The sequence below is a fragment of the Myotis brandtii genome, unplaced genomic scaffold, assembly GCF_000412655.1.
Source record: "Myotis brandtii unplaced genomic scaffold, ASM41265v1 scaffold266, whole genome shotgun sequence".
Lineage (NCBI taxonomy): Eukaryota > Metazoa > Chordata > Mammalia > Chiroptera > Vespertilionidae > Myotis > Myotis brandtii.
In genome coordinates, this window is record NW_005360124.1 from 8,306,659 (window position 1) to 8,327,147 (window position 20,489).

The following is a 20,489-nucleotide window of genomic DNA, read 5'->3' on the forward strand; positions in this document are numbered from 1 at the left end:
CCCTCTCACGCTTTCTCTTACTCTCCTCCCCCCTTCCTCCCTTCCACTTTCTCTAAAAAATTGATGAAAAAATATCCTCAGATGAGGATTAACTAGGATAGATAGATAGATAGATATGATAGATAGATTACCCAAATTCCACATTACCCTAGCATCACATACATACATACATACAAGTGTGTGTGTTTATAAAATAAGTGATTACACATTTATATTAAAAATATAAGGGAACAGAAAAGATCTACTAGTTAAAATGCAAGTTAACTCAGTTAATTTATGGTACTTCCCTGCTGGCTTCTTTAAAATCAAGACCTTGAAAGAAAGTAGGGAAGGAAATTAACATGTATTAATAGCCTACTCAGTGTCAGGCAATAGCTAGCAACTGTTGTTTGTAAATCATGATAATCTACAAAGACTCCTGGAGTCATAAAGCCTGCTAATTACCCCCAAACGAAACAAATGCTTTATTTAAAGCATCTTTTAAACACCACCTAGCTATTACCAACCTGCTGCCCACTCAATGCAGGTAACTTTCCCTCCTAATGCTCACTTTTAGCTTTCAAGGCTCAACAGACACTATTTCCAGAGTTTTGTGGGTATCAAGTACCAGGAAACACAGCTTGTGCTCTGCCCTGTGACCCCTACATGCCTTTTCTGAAGAGGTATGAGTGTATACAGGCACATGTGTTCTTTATAAATTCTAAGTTATTGCTTTCCAAATATTTCCTTGCCCATTTCAACTGAATCACAAACTTTGAAAGCATTGATTTTTCTACTAACCCGGCCTGTAATATAGTGTGCTCCCTGTTACTCAAGCCCAAAGCTCTATATTTTGAACACAAAAATATTTGATACTTGAGATAAGTATTAAATTTATTGGAGAGGTTTTGATTTTAAACCAAATCAGTGTTTCATTTCTCACTTGCTGGATTTTTCAAACTGTTTACCGATGAAAAGAACGCTGTGTGCATTGAACCATTCAATCCATTTGGGTCAGATGTATGATATTTTCCTTCCTAACAAAAGTGCATGTAAATCCCAGGGCAGACCCATGCTGCTTTTTCTTTCATGTAAATTACCCCCAGGACTGCTACTTAAAAACTTCAGTCAATAGATAAATTTCCTATGTCCCCTCCAAGTCTTTCTGAGGTAATTTCTCCAATCTAGCAAAACCAGCCAGCTGTATAAAGCATATTTCTTTGTTTGAAACAAAAGAAAACACACAATCAAGCTGATTTACACTGAAAACTATAAGACTTCTAGGGAATTATGGGCAGCTGAGCTGATGGCCTTTGGAGGAACGAGCTATTGGTGCAAAGCGACATATCTCCAGTTGTTTTTGTTTTGTTTTTTTATCTCTCTGAGTTCTGTTGGTTATGGTAGAGGAGGAATAAAGAGGAAAAACAGATAGAGAACTATTGGGTTGCTATGTAACTACACACCTGCAGATCAAAAGAAAAAAGGAAAGTTGCCAATAATTCTAAGAAGATCTAATTGAGCAAATACTTATTTGAGCCTTGAGAAAAGGTGCAAAAAATAATAATGAATACATGAGAGCACACAGATTCATACAATGCTGGTGGAAGTGAATACTACAAATATTCTGCAATACTATAAGATCATTTGCCCTATCCATATCTCAGAATAGCACAGTAGAATCCACAATAAAATTGAGAACATTTAGAAGTGTGCTTTTCTAGTTATTGACAGTTACTGATGCCCATTTCTAGATATTATGTTTTTTTCTAATGTATTTCCATCCCTTTTCATAAATCTATTTTCAACAACAGTATCTTAAAGTTTATGCAAGCAAATCAAAAGGACTTAACATTTACTAAAAGCCAAATAAAAGACATTTCATTAGCAATTTCTATTTGTGAATCACATGATCCACAGCAGCTCTTTAAGTCCAAATATAATCTCTCCTCCCTCAATAAAAGGAAGGTTTAAAAAGAAAAGGTACCTTTTGAACACCCCGTTGGTAGGACCTACACAATTTTCCTTCTTAATGTACAGTATCTGTCTGAAGGAAGCCCTCAACTGGAGGCAATAATATAACTACTGTTGTCTATGAGGAAATTTGTGAATTTTACCCCCCAAAATTTTAGGATTAACAGAAGGAATCATTAAAAGATGAATTGGGAAGGACTTATGGAAGAGAAACAGAGACAGCTGGCGTTTTGGATTACATTGTGGCTCCTCTCACCTTCAAATTCATGTATTGAAGCCCTAACCCCAAAAGTGACTGTGTTTGAGACAGAGCCTTTGAGGAGGTAATTAAGGCTAACTGAGGTCATAAGGGTGAGGCACTCACTCATCCAATGTGACCTGTGTTTGTATAAAATGAGAGAGACACCAGTGATGTGCTTGCATAGACACATTAGGTTCTGTGGACACAAGCTGATCATGCACAAGCCAAGGGAAGAAACCGCAGAAGAAACCACCCATGCCAGCACCTTGATGTTGGACTTTCCAGCCTCTAGAACTGTGAGAAAATAAATTCCTGTTGTTGAAGCCAGCCTGTGCTAGTTTGTTATGGCAGCCCTAGCAGACAAGTACAGGTGGCAAAAAATGATGAGCAGAACAGGAGAGGAAAAAAACATAGTGTATTTTTTTAAAAAAATAATTGAGTGTGCTACAATAAACAGGAATAGATAAATAAATTGAAGACCAATTTTGACCTGGCTCTGACTTGGCTTCCTATAAAGAAGATTGACCAGAAAGCCCAGGGAACAGAAGGCTTTCCTTTCCCGGTGCCTATAATGGATAAAGCAGATAACTTCCTACTTCTAAACATAGCCTGAGGTGCAAAGACAGAATGTTCCAGTGGAGACAACTCTCCTTTCACTCTTTCCTGTGCTGAAACGCCTGCTGCAGTTTGGAAGGCTTGGCAGTTGATGCTCTTATAAATGACCTGAAGCTGGTCAATTCATTTCTTTAAGTCACTGGACACCTATTGGGAGGTAATAGAACCTGACAAACTGATGGACTCTAACAAAGCCCCACTCTAGAAATAAGACTGATTTAATTATCGGTCAAGTGTGTATGTTTAAGATATATTCATGTTATCCTATAGGATAGGATCTTGGAAATATGTCAGAATTTATCTTCTCGGAGAAAAAAAATTACCGATTCAGGTTACAATAATAACAATTATTATTGTAATAGTCTTCTTTTATAACTTTATATACATGTTCTATGCTGTGGGGCCATGTGATATTTTTTTACCCTATCCTCCCAAAACCCAGTAGCCCCTTAGTTAAAGTTTGTAAAATGAGTGGGTCAATCTATTAATCAATCACATTTTTAAAATAATTACACACTAGGGATCGAGCCTGAAACCCCAGCATGTGTCCTTGATTAGGAATAGAACCAGCAACCATCGGTGCATGAAACGATGCAAAACCAACTGAGTCACTCTGGCCAGGGCCAATCAATCAAATTTAATAAGACCATCTTTGTGACAGTATGTACACCTGAGCCTTCCCTTCCTTCCAGCCAAAGGTGAATTGTTTGGCTGCTCTGGGATCACCTGTTTAGCAAGCAAACCTACAGGAAGGCTTCATATGTGGCTAAGGCTTTTGGGTTAGGATACACTCATTAGCCCAACATTTAATTTCATGTTGATATGACTTTTCCTTCCATTCATTTAGGAAAACTTGTTCAAGTTTTTCCTTTTATTTCTTCAATTTTTAATGTGGAGATACAGATTTCCATTTGAGATAATCAGATTATGTATGAACTTCTGATGATGTATGGATTCCTATAGATCAGTGGTTCTCAACCTTCCTAATGCCGCGACCCTTTAATACAGTTCCTCATGTTGTGGTGACCCCCAATTTCATTGTTACAAATTGAACATAATTAAAGCATAGTGATTAATCACAAAAACAATATGTAATTATATTTGTGTTTTCCGATGGTCTTAGACGACCCCTGTGAAAGGGTCATTCGCCCCCAAAGGGGGCGCGACCCACAGATTGAGAATCACTGCTGTAGATGGATGTGTGGATCATGCACTGAACAACCTTAGAGGATGTCCACTCACAAAACTGACTATGTAATCATTATATGGAACAATCAGTTTCTTTTTTAATGTTAGTTGCTATTTCATGATTTAACTGATAAACTTTTGGGATTGATTTAAAGTTGGGAGTAATGGTGATAGGAGCTATGTAAATCTCAATGATTTAGAAAATAATTCACTTGATTCCTTTGGAGTGAATTCGTCTATTACTCAAATTACTTTTTCCCCTAAATTAAAATAACTTTTCTGTTTTTTATATTACATGCATACACTTGTAATAAAAAGTTAAACATCAAATAGTACATAAAGTGAAAATTTCCTGAATGCTACCTGTTGGCTAGACCCCACTCCCAGACACCCTGCCCAGTTTCCTACAAACAGGATCAACAATCTGTAAATATTTTCCATCTATTTCTCCCCACCTCCCAAAAATGCCATTTTTTGTTTGTCTCATGAAAATGAGGTCATATTATATGCATTTCCCTTGCCTTATTTATTTCTTACTTAATAAAACATCCTAAAAATCCCTTCAAGTTGACGCAACAGGATGCTGTGAGATCTCAGCCCGCCGGAGTCCAGACCTACAGAGGACAGACAATGCGAGGTGCCCACGTGGTGAGAAGCAGGCCATGGGGCACCCACAATAAGGACTGGCAGGGGCATCCAAACTCACCAGCCCGCACCCTTCACATCCAGAGTCCATGCAAGATTACTTCCAAGCAATTACCTTGTTAATTATCGGTGGAGGGTTATATTCCTTTTAGTGGTTGCATTTGGATAAGAAACTCACTGCTCTGTTGGTCACAAGTAAAAGAAAACACAATTTAAACTGGCTTATGATAAAGAGAATTTGATGGCCTAACTGATAATTTGAGAGATGGGTTGGTGTATCAGTTAGGAAACTTTTGGCAACATGTAATGAAAACTTGAATTCAATTGACTAAACAAAGAAAATGCATCACTTTATATAGCCAGAAATCTCAAGATAGGGTATCTCTAGGTTTAACTCAGTAGTGTTTCCTTTTGTCTTTCCACCGAGTATTCTCATCATGTCAGCATACTTCTCAGCTAACTCCTTTGCAGACCCAAAATGGCAAGCATAATATCCAGCAGTTACAGTTAGATAAAAGGTCACGTCAATGAACAGGCTTTGTGCCTTGTATGTCTTTGGAAGAGTGAAAAAAAAACCTTTCCCAAAACTCCCCAGTAAACTTTCCCTCTTTTCCCATGGCCAGTACTGAGCAACATGCCCATCATAAATCAATAATTTAGCAAGAGGAATTTGATACAAAGATGGGCACTGAATATTCAGGAATTATTCCTGAGCTACAGGTAGATTTATTTCCTTAGAGGAGTAGATACCTAAGTAAAATGGGATTACGTTAACATGAAAGAAAGAGTAAATTGGCCCTGACCGGTTTGGCTCAGTGGATAGAGCATCAGCCTGCGGACTGAAGGGTCCCAGGTTCGATTCCGGTCAAGGGCATGTACCTTGGTTGCGGGCACATCCCCAGTAGGGAATATGCAGGAAGCAGCTGATTGATGTTTCTCGCTTGTCGATGTTTCTAACTCTCTATTCCTCTCCCTTCCTCTCTGTAAAAAAATCAATAAAGTATATATTTTTAAAAGAGTAAATTGGTTTTTAATGAGCCATCAATGCTACCAGTTTCTTTCTTCTCTGCTTTTCAAGGTATAGGTTTACTTTCTAAGGCTTTTCCTGTTCCCAAGTGAGTGCCAGATCTCCTAGGACTCAAAGATTTCTCATTCATGTCCAGTGATAAGAAAGAATCTCTCTCCCTGGCCTATAGCTCTTTTAGAAGAATTAATTCAATCATTCATTCAACAAATATGTATTGAGCAACTACTATACCCTAGGTGCTATTCTAGTGCCAGAAAAAAAAATAGAGAACAAAGAAAAAAAATCCCTTCCCTCAAGTAGCTTACACTCTTTAATAAAAAATTAAAATTAATATGACAGGTAGTGGTAAGTGATATGGAGAAACATAAGGCAGGGGAAGAGAAAAGGAAGTAAAATTCAGGTACAAAGAGCAATCTGTTATTTCAAATGAGGTTATCAAGAAAGGTTTCTCTGATGTGATATTTGAAAATAGACCTGAAAGAAGTAACAGTGCCAGATGATGGGTAGATGGATGGATGGATGGATAGATAGATGATGGTGGGTAGATAGATAGATAGATCTGTCTGGAACAGCAAATACAAAGGGCTTATGCTTGCTGTGCTCAAGGAACAGCAAAGAGGAAATATGACCCAAGCAGTGTGTTCAAGAAGAATTATAGGAGTTGTGGGGGGAAAAAACACTATTGAGGAGTGGGGTAACCATCATATTGGGCCCTAAAGTCCATTTTCAATGGACTTAAGTGAAAAGGGAAGTCATTTTAACATTTTAAGCAGAAGGGTGAAATGTCTGACTATAATATTAAAAGTGTCATTCTGGTTTTCATATGGGGAATAGACCATAGAGCAGGGGTCCTCAAACTACGGCCCGTGGGCCACATGCAAATACAAATATTGTATTTGTTCCCATTTTGTTTTTTTACTTCAAAATAAGATATGTGCAGTGTGCATAGGAATTTGTTCATAGTTTTTTTTAAACTATAGTCCGGCCCTCCAACGGTCTGAGGGACAGAGAACTGGCCCCGTTTAAAAAGTTTGAGGACCCCTGCCATAGAGAGATGAAAACTGAAGCGAAGCAAGGAAACTTAGTGGTTTCCTAGGAGAAAAATTAAGTTCTTCAAGGTATGAGGAATGATAAATCAGGGAAAATAACACGACTGAGAACTGACCATTGGATTTGTCAATGTGGTGGAGAGAAAAGGCTCACTAGCATGGAGAGGAGGACAAGTAGATGTTGTAAATAGCGCCCTTCTGGAGTCTTGGTGAAAAAGAAGCAGAGAAATGGGGCAGTTCCTGGAAAGAAATGTGGGTCAAGAAAGTTTTATTTTGCCTTGGCCGGTTTGGCTCAGTGGCTAGAGCAGCCGTGGGCAAACTACAGCCCGCAGGCCGGATCCGGCCCGTTTGAAATTAATAAAACTAAAAAAAAAAGACTGTACCCTTTTATGTAATGATGTTTACTTTGAATTTATATTAGTTCACACAAACACTCCATCCATGCTTTTGTTCCGGCCCTCCGGTCCAGTTTAAGAACCCATTGTGGCCCTTGAGTCAAAAAGTTTGCCCACCCCTGGGCTAGAGCATCAGGCCTGCAGACCAAACAGTCCTGAGTTTGATTCTGGTCAAGGACACATACCTTGATTGCCGGCTCCTCCCCGGGCTAGGCCCTGCTCAGGGCTTGTGCAGGTAACAAATTGATGTGTTTCTCTCACATCAATGTTTCTCTTTGTCTTTCCCTCTCTTCTACTCTCCCTAAAAATCAATGGAAAAATATCCTCGGATTAGGATTAACAATAATAACAACAAAAGAAGCAAGTTTGATTTTAAGATAGAAGCTGTTAATAGCATGTTTCTCTGCTGATGTGAATGATTCAGGAGAGAGGGCAATAAGAACAGAGAGAGATGGGGGGAATTGCTGGAATGGAGTATTTGAGTAGGAGAGAAGGGCTACAATCCAGTGAAGGAGCTGGATTTCCATGGAGAGTTGATCCACAGCAACAAGAGGAAAAGCAGACTACATGGCACAGAAACAGGGGGTGGTAGATGTGATGGTGGAGAAGACAGAGATAAGGACAAGAGAGTTCTGGCAATTTGAGGAAAGAGGAAGTATAAAATAGTCCTCAAGAAGAGTAGAAAAGTTAACAGCCAGGGAAACACAGTGAAATTACTAAATAGCTGAGGGCCAGTGTGAGTCTATAGTCATGATTTTAAAATAAATCAGTCAGGAATTAGTATTTTTCTCCAGCTACTAGAGGGCTGATGCATGAAGATTTGTGCAAGAATAGGCCTTCCTTCCCCTGGCTGCCGGCACCGGCTTCCCTCCAACACCCAGGACCCGGGCCTTAGCTCTGGTTGCCACTTTCCGCCTTTGCTCCAGGCCGGAGCTGCCTTCCACCTTCACTCCAGGCTGGAGCTGCCTCCCACCCACTCTGGCCGGCTCTGTGGCTCCAGCCAGAACCGCCATCTTTGTGGCTATGGGTGCTGCCATCTTTTTGTCATGGAGTGATAGTTAATTTGCATATTACCCTTTTATTAGTATACTAGAGGCCTGGTGCATGAAAATTCATGCACTGGAGTGGGGGGTCCCTCAGCCTGGCCTGCCCCCTCTCACAGTGGCCGCCATCTTTGTGGCTATGGGTGCCGCCATCTTTTTGTCATGGAGTGATGGTTAATTTGCATATTACCCTTTTATTAGTATATTCAGCTGCCTTAGTTCAGTCAGTCAAAGTTGAGTTTCATCCATGTAGGGGTTTTTCTAGGCAAGTCCAAGGGAGAAAGAAAGGGGCAAGAGAGTATATAAGAATATATGTGAGGAAGTAATTTTAATGCTATATAAGGGAATTTAAATGGACATGAAGAAAAGTTATGACATATGTGCCCAAGGGTGGTGGTGATGGGCAATAATACAATAGTATGTTCAATTTTAGGACCTATTTTAATCAGTGAATTTTGGAAATGAGTTTATAGGATGAGTTAAAATGGATTAACAACAAGAGTTACCACAAAATGGGAGGATTGAGAGAGATTATGAAAGGGGTACACTTATTGGTAATGATAAAGTCTACAGTCAGACCATGGAAGTGAGTATCTCATTTAGAGTGAAGGAGAAGAGGAGGTGAAAGAATTGAGGGTCCAGGGAATTAGATGGATCATCCACATAGTTACTGAGGTTGCCAATAATTCAATAGGATTAAGGTTGGAAAGAGTGACAATGATCCAACAGCTTTGACGATATGAATCAATATGTTAATATCTGCAAGAAAGGAAGGAGAATAAGTATTTGCACCCAGCTGGTTTGGCTCAGATGATTCTAATGTGCAGCCAAGGTTGAGAACCACTGGGATAGAGCATTGGCCCGTGGACTGAAGGGTCCCAGGTTCAATTCCAGCCAAGGAGAGATATCTTGGTTTCAGGCTCAATCCCCAGCCCTGGTTTGGGGGCATGCTGGAAGCAACCAATTGATGTGTCTCTCACATTGATGCTTCTCTCTCTGTCTCTCCCCCCTCCATTCCTCTCTTTCTCAAACAACAATGAAAAAGATACCCTTGGGTGATGATTAAAAAAAAAAGAATGAGCATTTCCAAGCATTTCTATTGATCTAATCAGGTGATATTACATTGCTAAACCAATTACTGTTGCAAAGGTGATGAGCTCCACAGTGGCTCAATCTAACTCTGGCTTACTCCTAGCATTGAGAAGTAATACAATACAGAGAGCATGACTAAGACAGGTAAAAGAATATTTCTCCAAAAGAAATTAGAGGTGCTATTTCTATACTGAGAGAGAAATAGATTCTGGATAGCTAACAGCAGATCTATACAACAATTACTAATACATTACCTAGAACACACCAAGGTTTTATTTTCTTGGATTTTCTGATTACATTAGATAGATAGATAGATAGATAGATAGATAGATAGATAGATAGACAGATAGATAGATAGATTGATAGATAGAAAGAATAATATACTGTGGCCCAAAGTCTCAAAAACACACCCAATGGTTATACTATCCATATATTTCCTACTTTGACCACCTTGACAGGAAAAAATGGAAAACATATTTTTACATTTTGGAATCTAGCTGTCAATCATAGCATTGCTATGTTCCAGTGGCCAAAGCAGTAATTTGATTTCTCTTATCTGAGTGGTGACATTTGTAGTATCACTGGGTTTTACACAGTCCTTCTTTCTTCCTACAATCCTTCGCCAATCTAAGCAAAAGGTCTCTCCTGTGTACTTCTTTCCCCACTCTTAAGATCGACCTTCAAAAATAAAGTCACTGACATGTAAAATTGCTTCCCCTGTTTATGTGTTCTACATTTTCTAGGCGCTCTTGCACTTGGGTCATGTATGTGACTAAGTCCTAGTCTCTGGACTATGGGTGGAAATAAAACAGACCATTTCCAGGCATGGTCTTGAAAATTTCACACATGATTGTAAGCACTCTCTTTCCCCATCCATCCAACAGAAATCAAAGCATTCCTGAATGATAAAGACATATGATGGGAGAAGCCCAAATACTCAAGTTACCACATGGAGAAAGAGTTGCCCAGAAAAGCCGTGCAGCCTGATGCAAATGAGGATGAGAGCAAGCAACTTTTATCGTGTGAAGCCACAGAAATTTGAGGCTTTATTTGTTACTGCAGCTTTGATTTTCCTACACTTACTAATAAAGAAAAGACAAATAATGCTATATACTCTCTAACTGTTGCCACATATCTTTGCTAAGGAACAGTCTAGAATCCTATGAAGGTTTTTTGTTGTTGTTGTTTTTTAATCCACATGGCTTTACCAGGATCTATTTACCTTAGTGAAGCCCCAGGTTCATTAAGGTTCCCCCAGAAACTTCTACAGCATCCAATTTAAGAAAGGATCAATGTTGCTCTCAACATTTAAAAAATTTTTTTTTATTTTCTTTATTGATTAAGGTATTACATATGTGTCCTTATTCCCCCATTGCCCCCCACTCATGCCCTCACCCCCCTGGTGTCTGTGTCCATTGGTTAGGCTTATATGCATGCATACAAGTCCTTTGGTTGATCTCTCCCCTTATCCCCACCCTCCCCTACCTTCCCTCTGAGACTTGACGGTCTGATCAATGCTTCTCTGTCTCTGGATCTGTTTTTGTTCATCAGTTTATGTTGTTCATTAGATTCCACAAATGAGTGAGATCATGTGATATTTATCTTTCTCTGACTGGCTTATTTTGCTTATCATAATGCTCTCCAGGTCCTCTCAACATTTTAAGAGTTGCTTTAACCCAGGAGGCACATAGCATTATCTGATAAAATTTGACATTGATTTCTTGATTATTAAGTCTAAAGAGATAAAGTTTCCTTGACAGGGAGAAAATATGAGGTCAAATAAATTATTTCCCCACATGACTAAAATCAGAAATTCATAGTAAAGCACAGGGCTTAGCATATGATATTCAGATGTTTACAATTTTTACTACATAAATCTTCAACTGCAGTTCAGTCCCAGAGAGATATACCCTCATTATTTCTTAGCTGCACCTTTTTACTACTTCATTTCTTTTTAAAAAGAACTCACCTTTTACTGTTACATATAAAACAGAAGTACCATTAATTGCTTGCCTTGGGCACCTTACCCAATGCATGCAAAAATGCAGTTCTTTTAAATTCAGTCATCGAATAACATAAAGTAAAACCACAAGCCATAAATGGGTATAACATCGCTCTTAGGTGGTACACCAATATATGATTCATGCCCTTCAACTCAACAGTCTAGTTTCAGAAAAAGACAGCAGCGGAGGATGCCTTTCTGCCAGCTCCTAGTAGGACATTGCCTGTTTTACAAAGAGTATATGTGCAAACAAGCCTAAGATCCATCTGCCCAATCAATTATTTTTGAAGGTTCCCAGTGTTCACTTATTTTGAGCCTGACATTAACACTTTCAAAAAGAAGTGGCCAATTTGAAAGGAGCTATGTGGTAACTTGATGTGAATAATAATAATAATCCTTAGGTCATTTAAAACTGAAGTTCACAGGCATTTCTAAAAGTAAGTTTGACTTTGTTTTTCTCCAGAGTATATTTTCTCACCTCTGCATGTTTTATTTCTGACTAGAATCTGACATCCAACTCATTTAGAAGTCTGTTTTGGTGCAACCACACCACTGTGACTGGATATAGATAATATCTACTCCTAATCTGCAAGGTGACCTTACAAATGACTTAAATTCCAGATGTTAGTATCCCCAGCCAAAGAATGGCTACTAATTCCTACTGATAGCTCAGTGAGGTGAAGACACTGGTTTTGTGTCATACAAAAATAAGTTCATATTTCAGTTCTGCCACCTGCTGCCTGTGTGGCCCTGTGCAAGCTTCTTAGGCTCTCTGAATCTTGGGTTTCTCATAGAGTAACTGTGAAGTTTCAGACATAAGAGATGATATATGAGGTCACTGGCACATTGTAGACACTCAACAAGTATTAGTTCTCCATAGAGCACTGGAGCTCACTGGCGCAGGAATACCATATAAGTAGAAAGAAGAATCAGTGATTGTTATCAGTAGACCAATTCTATCCAAAAAGTTCACAGAGAGAGCTGGGGTTACTAATGACCACATCAGTTCTACCCCAGGGAGAGAGGAGCCGAGTGCACAGACACTATTTTTCGCCCTCATTTTACAACCCCTGAGGTATGTCCAGCCATCAGCATTGCTGTGCATCAGAAGGACTGCGTGTGTCTCCGTCAGCTGCAGGGCAGGGGGACTGTGCTAAGATGGGAGGCTTGCTTTCATGGAGCCTGGAGAGGGGAAAGGAGACTCCCCGCCCACAGAGTGCCTGGCGGCAGCGCAGCACATCACAGCCACTATTGGTCACGCAAACCTCATCAGAACAGGAAGCACATGCTCACTCCACGCTCACCAACTGCTAGACCTGCTCAATCAAGACTCCTACACTTTCCTGGCTTCAGTTCCTGCAAAATGACATCCTTCCAGCTGTGAATCTTTAGAGTTGTAGGTTAGTACTTTATACTTGGCAGAATCATTAGAAAGGCGAGTTTGAATTGGGGGGAAGAGCTAGCATTGAATGTATAAAATGCAGCCCAAGAGGGATTTCAGTGGATGCTATCTCCTGTTTTTACCCTTGGTCCAGTCTCAGTTGTAAGTATACTTAAAGCATGGATATAGGATCATGTACAATTGTGTTTTCTTCCCATTGCATCCTATTGCTACCTTTTGAAAATACATATAAATATTACCTTCTCCATTAAACTTCTCTAGAGCCTTCCAGGTGAATGTCATCTCTGCCTTCTCCGAGCATCCCTTTAAGTCACATACATTTTCCCGTACATATAAGAGGTAGGGGATAGTGAGCCAGAGCAAGAACCTAGAAATCCAAGAGTCCCGAGTTCAAATTCTGCCTCTATCATTAGTTTCTGTGTGGCTCAGGCTTGCGGAGACTTTATTCTATCATTTCCAAAATGTGATAGGTACTATCACACACATAGAGTTATTATGAGCATTAAATAAAATCAAGCATGTAAAATATGTAGACCTGTTGTATTATCAAGATGGTTGTTATAATCATCATTGTCATTCTTATCTTTCTTCCTATAACATATGCTCAGAGGGAATAGGAACAAAGTTTCATACTATATTACTTCCCTTGGAGGATTTGGCTCAAAACATCTATTCAGAAAATGATTGCTGAATAAACGTAAATTGAATATTTATAGTCATTTGTTTTAGTCAGGATGTTTTTTATTGCAAATGATGGAGACCATGATCAAACTAAGGCAATGGGAAGGTTATAAGGACAATACCGAATATATCTCATAGAATTGAAGGCTATCCGAACAACCAAAACTTGAGAAAGAGAGAAATGCACCTGGGTTTCAGGGACAGTCAGAACCCGGTACTTGCGTGTGCCAAGGACCTGCTCTTACCCCCTTTCTTCTTCTCTCTGGGTGTCACTTTACTTTCAACCACCAAAAACTGATTTGCTTTACATGGAGGTACAGTGTCCACCAAGGTTTTACAAATTGTGGTTCCCATCTCCAGAGAGGAACCAACTCTCTTCCTCTCTCCCTTTCACAAAAAGACCAGGGGAGGATTCCTTTTGGCTGAGCTTCAGCCATGTGCTCACTTCCCAACCAATTACATACTTGTGGTCAGAATGAGGCCGAGTCATGGAAGAAACAGGGCGGCTCCTGAGTAATACATGGTTGGAGCTGGGGAAGAAGTGGTTCCCAGAGAAGGAAACACTGTTACTGGAGGAGGGGAGAATATAGGACAGAAGAGACCACCTAAATGTGCCCTAAACTGCAATTAAAGATACACAATGTTCTCGAAACAAAATAAAGTTAATTCTGATATACTCTATTTTAATGTCTATATGCACACAGTACTTGGAGTTGTGGAGCAGCAATATAGGTCCAGGACTAGTGCATCTTCAAAAAGATGGAAGCACACAATATTTTTTAATATATTTTATTGATTTTTAGAGAGGAAGGGAGAGGGAGAGAGAGATAGAAACATCAATGATGAGAGAGAATCATTGATTGGCTGCCTCCTGCACACCCCCTACTGGGGATCGAGCCCGCAACCCAAGCATGTGCCCGAACCTGGGACCCTTCAGTCTGCATGCTGATACTCTATCCATTGAGCCAAACCAGCTAGGGCGGAAGCACACAATATTAATACTTTTTAAAGAAATAAAAATATGTGCTGAAACTTCTTAAATATAGTATCATACAAATAAATTCAATAAGCAAACTTAAATGGAGCATTTGACTAAAACAATAAGCCTGTGTCCAAGCTGATCTACATAAACCTGCTACCAAAAAAATATGAGATTCCAATGTTTTCATACTGATAAACATTAAAAAGTTGCTAGATTTTCTTCTCCTTCTCATTTCTTCAGATATAAATATTGACCCAAATCTGGTATTCTGAATGATAGATAGCTATTCTAGGTTTAAGCAATAAAAAAATTAATAAGGAAAGGAATGTATAGACAAGGAAAGGAGAAGAGAAAGGGATTTTATTTTTTCATAATAACAAAAGTAATACTTCATTTTTTACTCCATCCAAAATGAATACATCAAATAAACCATTCTATAGATTAAGCAAAAATACCCAGGACCTCCTTTCAGTAAGTGACTTGGGCCATAGCACAAATCAGGCATTTGTGATAGGACAGAACTGAGAGAAACGAAGCTTTATCAGGAGAGCAATGGAAACAGAGGGGCCCTTGTTGTCATTGTAATTGAATGGCATTCTACCCAACAGCTATTTGGCACTGAAAGTTTGGTTTGCTCCCATGGCAAGGCAGCGACCATCCCAGCTTGTCTGGCATATCAAAGTCCTTGCAGGAAAAAGATGGCACTCTCAAACTGGAATATGTAATGAAAATGTAATGAATGAGACTATAGTTTCCTATTTATGAGCAGGAAACTGGTGAACTACAAGGAAGATTGCAGTAACCCAGCGCTGGTGATAAAGTAGGCATACCATCTCTTCTGTGGGTAGGTCAGAAGGGGTGAGAGAAAAGTGTGGCTATTGGAACCAAAATCGGAGAAGTCTGCGTGGGAGGCGCACCTAACAGAGCTCTGACCAGCCTGCAGGAAAATAACCAAGGGAACATTTGCCTCTCAGTCTCTTTCCTCCACACAAATCTCCTGCTTGGGCTCCCACTGGACCATCCAACCGGAAGCCAGAGGGCAAAGGAGCCATTTGATAAAGTCCTCACAGGTCAGTTTCCAGGGACCCAGGGCAGAGCAGAGAAGGGTGGACAGTGGACCCAGCACACCAGGAAATGGTCCCCATATGGCTTATGACTGGGCCACATCAACACTTTAATTCCCACTCATTCCAATCACCCCGGCCATGCAATGTGAGGTTTACAGGAAACGCAAAACCTCACATAACCTAATATCCTACCAGCACTGTGAGAGAGCTGAGAACATTCCCTTGCTTCAGTCCAGTGATTTAGCAAGAGCTGTTTGGCTCCCTCCGTCTCTGGAGATCCAGGCTGTCCACTGAGCATCATTAAATGCAGCATCAGCAGCCAGGGCACTGGGCAACCAGCTGCTTCTGACAACTCTACAGGATGACGGCTTTTGTGGTATCAGGGCCAGATCTAGCAAGCCCACACGTTCTATACGGTGTTAGAGCTCAGTTTAACTGCACAGCTTCTAGGGATCAAGTCCTAACCCCTGCTTCTGTGGTGTGAGGTGTTGACAGAATTATGGCCTCTTTGCTCAGGGTTTCTGAAAATTCCCACAAGGGAACCACCCGGATTACAAGTCGGGGAGTACAGATGGGCTGCCTTATGAGTCTCAATGTCTCCTTAAACAGACCCCAGAGTGCCTTTTTGGAATATGAAACTGAAGCCACAAGTGTGTCCAACATAAATTTTCCTGTCTCTTGGGGAAGCATTTAAATTGTTATGACAAAACTAACACATGTAGTACCAAACTACAGAGCAACGTGCCTCAACCATCAGTATTTGCTTCATTCTGTAAGAAACTAGAAGAACTAGAAGTCAACATTGTTTCCCTCCCTCCCAGCAGCCTTCTCAGCTGACTTCACACTAAATGTAAAAGATCAGAATATGCATTTGCAAATGAACCTTATGAATAACTCAATAAGAAAGTCAGTTCACCATTGTGGCTGTAATCCAGAGAAAACACTCTATAAAAGAGAGAGAGAGAGAGAGAGAGAGAGAGAGAGAGAGAGAGAGAGAGAGAAACACCGGTGTGACAAAGATTTACAAAGCCTGCACTTTGAATTATTTGCTCTTCACAGTGATAATGTGAGGTAGCAGCAGGTGTTATTATTGTTTCTGTTTTAAGGCGGGATTAATTGACACTTGTCAATGTCACAGAGGAGTGTCAGTGCCTGACTTGAAGCCCAGGTGTCTGACTCTGAATGCCATGCTCTTTCCTCTGGCCTATGCTGCTTTTTGTGGAATCAGAACTACAGTCATACTAACACAGCGTCTCCTTGGGGCAACAGTGTCACCAAAGCCAATTCATAAACAAATGAATTATTTCAGCAAATTTGTGTCTTTATCATTTAGACCTGTTTATATAATACCATCAAAACAAAATAAAAATCCTTTATACTATCTGAATGTTTTGCCTCTATCACACTGAAAATTCTGATGTTTGAGAATTATTAATGCCACATGTGTCATTTGAATGATATGGTGGAATTTTTTTATTCTTCACCGTTGTCATGTAATGACTCCATGAGAGAGAGGTTCAGTTTATTGCAGTTGTGCGATTTTCCTTGATGATGGGGGTAGTGAATATTTTTAGCATAGTCAGAACTTCCAAACCCTTGAAAACCCTAACCAGGAGTCCTAGAGAAACTTCAGGGTTTGCTCGCAACAAAGTAGTCCTTAGTTGGAAGTGAATCTGAATAGTTTATTGGTTTTCTTGCTCAGTCAACATACCATTTGGCATTCTATCTGGAGAAGGAAACAATAGCGATGTATTCTTTTTCTCTCTACTTTCAAAGGCCATCATCTTCATTAAGATATAATGGATTGGGAAGATATAATGGATTGTTTCAATAATAATAGAATAAGGAAACAGATATGAAAAAGAAATGTGTGTGCAAAGCATAAATTCAGTAGAGGTGAATTTATCTTTCAAGATTGCATCTGACTCCTTATAAATTTATCAAACACTAAAGCAGCCTGAATTTATTTATTTTTAGTTTACTTTTTATTGTTGACAGTATTACAGATGTCCCCTATATTTCCCCCACTTTAAAGCAGTCTGAATTTATTAGTAAATGTGTGATTTAGTTTGCACGTGATTTAAAATGAAGAAAATATTATGTTACAATCTTTTCTCATTGATGAGGGTTCAGCAGGGGAATTGGCTCATTTTGTTACATGAACCTATTTCTATAACGACATGAATCATGCCTCTATGATCAATGCTAAATTCTTTCTTAGCCTTCTGTTTCCCTGTGGTGAAATATACATTCTATAACTCAGAATCTGTCTATCTATCTATAATGCTATTAAGATTATGTGACTTAGCACATGAGCCCTAAGAATCATTGATCCTATTTCTCTCTAACTGTGAGAGATTCAAAGACCTGTGACAGTCCTATTTTTCATAACCCTCTCCTTTCTCCTTGTTGAACAGGCCTGCACATTCTTTCCCCAGCAGCTTCTTTGGCACTGTGCTCTGTGAAGGTAAAACCTCCCTATGTGTCCTTCAAAAAAATTCTTTTCCCAATAATTTCCTATTGAAATCGGTTGGCTCATTAGGTCGGCTCATTGCATTTTTCTCTCTAGGGTTTTTTCAATTCAAACTCTGCACTCTTTCACATTTTGTTTTCCATCTTATTTTTGGAACAGTTCCACTCAGTTTCCAACCTTATCTGCTTACTAAATAGGCCTATCCATGCTACTTGGAAGAAAAGAGTATGAGAGGGGAAAAAAATTCAATGTGAAATGGTATCCCAGAAAATAAACAGAAGCAACCAATTAATTAAGGTAATCGATTATACCAGTATTTTGATCCTTGAAAAATAATGGGGTTTAACTGAGCATCACCTACAGTGACCAAACAGGCAGATCATCATGCTTTTTCATTTGACTACTATCAGAAACAGTCTGCTTTTCGCTTTTACCCACTGCTTTAAAATTTTTAGAACATCTAGAAAATGTACACAAATAGCTGGTATATAGCAGATCACATCACTATCACCTGTAAATGAAACTTTCATCTTTTTCCCCTTCTTATTTTTCCTTCCCCTCTCCCAGGACTTCCAGTACTCCCTATCTCAGTAACAATGGCACCTTCATCCATTCCAGCCAGGATCCAGGACTCATCCTTGACCTCTCTTACCTCTGCCCTATCACCATGCAATCACCAATCCCTATGCATACTGCTTCTTTTATATCTTTTTAATAAATTCAGATCTCTCTATTCCATTACTACTACCCAAGTCTGAGTGGGCACCATCATCTGTGACTGGACTATAGTGAGAGCCTCATCCACAGCTGCTCCCTCATTTTCCACTCTGCAAGCAGTGGTGGCTTAATACCAATCCTGCTGTGCTGCTCTCATGCCTAAACTCCTTCAACGGCCTTTTTAGTCTTTCTCCACTGTCACCTGCACTGACAGAAGGAGGAGGATGTACACTTATTTCAGGAATTAGGGTTTAATTGGTGTGGTATTATAACAGGCCATGGAGAGAAAGAAATTCTGTTTAGAAGGAGAGTAAGGCAGCATAAAAATGAATTAAGTCTAGACCCAAAAGTCCAGATTAGTGTAGAAGAAAGGAGGGCTCCAGGAAGTACATCACAAAGAAATAAAATGGAATAGACAGATTATCCAATACATATGACCATGTTGAAAAGTGTGAGGAAAAAATAGTAATAGATTTTTTAAAAGAAAACAGAAAAATGAAGTAGTTGTTGAAAAGAACAACATTATGCAAAAAGTAAATGCAACTGTATAGCAGTGTTATGTCTAGATATAAACAATATGAAATACTCATAAGATAAAAATTCCAAATAATGATTTAACCAAGAATTATATCTGTCCATAGTAGCAAGAAATCAATAAATAATGCCTCAAATAGAGAAAAGCTTAAAATTATATATTAAATATAGTATTTTAAAATATGAAAATAAATATAAAACAGGAAACCAAAAATAATTTTAAATGTTTGCCTCCAGAGGATTGTGGTTGAGCCATACTAAGGAAGAAGACTTCAGGATTTCATTAAACATTGTAACATAATTTGGCTTTTCAAGTTATGATTAAATATTATTTTAAAGAAAATGTATATAAATATTTTAAATTATAGGAATGGTAAAACACACTGCTAAAATGTTAACTACAGAATGCAATATTAATATAGGCAAAATAGATTTTTAGGCAAAAATATTTTTAGAAATATGAAAGTTTTATTTAATGATAAAAGGAGTAACTCCCCAGAAATTTTATTCTCTAACAACACTGATTCAGAATATACACAGTGATATTTGACAGAATTATATGAAGAAATAAAAATCCACAAGCAATTGAGAAGAGGAAAAGGAAAGAGAAATGTGAACATTTAACTTACGACCCAACAGTCTCAGTTGAGTACTTACCCATAAGAAATGTTTTGTACATGTTTATTCATAGCATAGTTACCCATATTAGCCCCAAACTGGAAAAAAGTCAATGTACATCCAGTGACAGGTGAGTGTATAAACAAATAGTGGTGTATTCACAAATGGAAAGCTACCAAGAAGTAAAAAGGAGGTTACTAACTAACCCCTCTACATGAATAAACCAAAAACATCACTCTGAGTAAAAAGCCAAACACAGAAGCCCACATATTTTATGATTAATTTATTTGAGATTACAGGATGAACAAAATTAATCTATAGTGACAGGCAGCAGATTTAATCACTGGTTTGCTGGAAATTCCGTGGCGAGCCACATGCGGCTCTTTGGGCCTTTGAGTGTGGCTCTTCCACAAAATACCGACTTCTGTACATGGGCCACGAAGTTTCAATCGCACTGTACATGCGCGCCCACACATGGTATTTTGTGGTATTTTGTGGAAGAGCCACACTCAAGGGGCCAAAGAGCTGCATGTGGCTCGCGAGCCTCAGTTTGCCGACCACGGTCTAGCAAATTTGTGTCTCATGGTGGCCATCTTCCTGGTTTTTAGACAGCTGCCAGCCATCTTCTTGTGGATAAATAGGGAGGGAGAGAGAGAAACTCTCTGGTCACTTCTTATAAAGGCACTAATTCCATCATGGAGGCTCCACCCTCAGGACTTCATCTAAACCGAATTGCCTCTCAAATGCCAACACATTGAAGATTAAGGC